Source organism: Coregonus lavaretus, assembly GCF_964263955.1.
Source record: "Coregonus lavaretus genome assembly, chromosome: 4".
NCBI lineage: Eukaryota > Metazoa > Chordata > Actinopteri > Salmoniformes > Salmonidae > Coregonus > Coregonus lavaretus.
The window spans coordinates 25265765-25268550 of NC_139991.1; positions in this window are offsets into that span (position 1 = coordinate 25265765).

The window sequence follows — 2786 nt, forward strand, 5'->3', positions numbered from 1 at the left end:
TGACTAGGGCCCTATAAAATAGGCGTTGCGGACCGAATCACGGAATCCAGACATTAAACCGAAATTCAACAATATTCAAACATTTATTGAACTTAGTAAGAAATCAACTAAATCTATTCAACTTGTTAGAAAACGCATTCATTTGCCCAAGTCAATCATAAGACATGAACAAAATGCATCAGTGATTCGTATTTCCATGAACTTTCTGAAACGGCACAGGAATGCCCCTGTCTGTGTGCATGTGTGCGGTGCGCGCGTATGTCTACACTTTGTGTAGCCGTTAGCGATGATGCTAATGATAACCTTCTTCTGGTAGGGAAGGAATGGCTTTCCCCAAAACCTTCGCAAGTAAATGTTAACTACAAAGTAGCCTATGCCTGCCTGGCAGAATTATACCGTGATCATTTGCATCACTCCAGTTGCCATTTATAAGAGCACTTCCTCCCAGCTGCCCACTGCACTGAGGCTAGGAAACACTATCACCACCGATAAATCTACAATAATCGAGAATTTCAACAAGCATTTTGCTACAGCTGGCCATGCTTTCCATCTGGCTACCACTAACCCGGCCACCAACTCTGCACCCTCTGCTGCAACTTGCCCATGCCCCCCCCGCTTCTCCTTCACACAAATTCAGACAGCTGATGTTTTGAAAGCGTTGCAAAATCTGGACCCCTACAAATCAGCTGGGCTAGACAATCTGGACCCTTTCTTCCTAAAACTAGCCACCGAAATTGTCGCAACCCCTATTACTAGTCTGTTCAACCTCTCTTTCATAACGTCTGAGATCCCCAGAGATTGGAAAGCTGCCGCGGTCATCCCCCTCTTCAAAGGGGGTGACACTCTAGATCCAAACTGCTACAGACCTATATCCATCCTGCCCTGCCTTTCGAAAGTATTCGAAAGCCAAGTTAATAAACAGATCATCGACCTTTTCGAATACCACCGTACCTTCTCCGCTATGCAATCTGGTTTCCGAGCTGGTCACGGGTGCACTTCAGCCACGCTCAAGGTCCTAAACGATATTATAACCGCGATTGATAATAGACAGTACTGTGCAGCCGTCTTCATCGACCTGGCCAAGGCTTTCGACTCTGTCAACCACCGCATTCTTATTGGCAGACTAAATAGCCTTGGTTTCTCAAATGACTGCCTCGCCTGGTTCACCAACTACTTCTCAGATAGAGTTCAGTGTGTCAAATCGGAGGGCCTGTTGTCTGGACCTATGGCAGTCTCTATGGGGGTGCCACAGGGTTCAATTCTTGGGCCGACACTTTTCTCCGTGTATATCAATGATGTCGCTCTTGCTGCTGGTGACTCTCAGATCCACCTCTACGCAGACGACACCATTTTGTATACATCTGGCCCTTCATTGGACACTGTGTTAACAAACCTCCAAACGAGCTTCAATGCCATACAACAATCCTTCAGTAGCCTTCAACTGCTCTTAAACACTAGTAAAACTAAATGCATGCTTTTCAATCGAACGCTGCTAGCACCCGCCCACCCGACTAGAATCACCACTCTCGACGGGTCTGACCTAGAGTATGTGGACAACTACAAATATCTAGGTGTCTGGTTAGACTGTAAACTCAACTTCCAGACTCACATAAAGAATCTCCAATCCAAAGTTAAATCTAGAATCGGCTTCCTATTTCGCAACAAAGCCTCCTTCACTCATGCTGCCAAACATGCCCTCGTAAAACTGACTATCCTACCGATCCTTGACTTCGGCGATGTCATTTATAAAATAGCCTCCAACACTCTACTCAGCAAATTGGATGTAGTCTATCACAGTGCCATCCGTTTTGTCTCCAAAGCCCCATACACTACCCACCACTGTGACCTGTACGCTCTTGTTGGCTGGTCCTCACTACATGTTCGTCGTCAAACCCACTGGCTCCAGGCCATCTATAAATCACTGCTAGGCAAATCCCCGCCTTATCTTAGCTCACTGGTCACCATAGCAGCACCCACCCGTAGTCTGCGCTCCAGCAGGTATATCTCACTGGTCATTCCCAAAGCCAACACCTCCTTTGGCCGCCATTCCTTCCAGTTCTCTGCTGCCAATGACTGGAACGAATTGCAAAAATCTCTGAAGCTGGAGACTCTTATCTCCCTCAATAACTTTAAGCATCAGTTGTCAGAGCACCTTACCGATCACTGCACCTGTACACAGCCCATCTGAAATTAGCCCACCCAACTACCTCATCCCTATATTGTTATTTAAATTGCTCTTTTGCAGTCCAGTATCTCTATTTGCACATAATCTCTTGCACATCTAGCATTCCAGTGTTAATACTATTGTAATTATTCTGCACTATAGCCTATTTATTGCCTTACCTCCATAACTTGCTACATTTGCACACACTGTATATATATTTTCTGTTGTATCTCTGACTTTATGTTTTTTTTACCCCATATGTAACTCTGTGTTGTTTTTGTTGCACTACTTTGCTTTGTCTTGGCCAGGTCGCAGTTGTAAATGAGAACCTGTTCTCAACTGGCTTACCTGGTTAAATAAAGGTGAAATAAAAAAAAAAAAAAATAAAAATAAAAATTTGTTCTACAGCAACACCGCTTAACCAAACAAAGGTCTCTTCCTGGTGCATGCTTGCATTTAAGGGTAACTACACCCCAACATCTAAATGTCTTACATTTTTCCCAGACCTCACAAATGGTCACCTGATAGGGTTTAAACATTGTTGTGGACATAGAACATCCAATTGTGCTGTTTTGCTATTAAAAAGGTGTACTTTTGAGAGCGAAAACCTGCCAAAACAGGG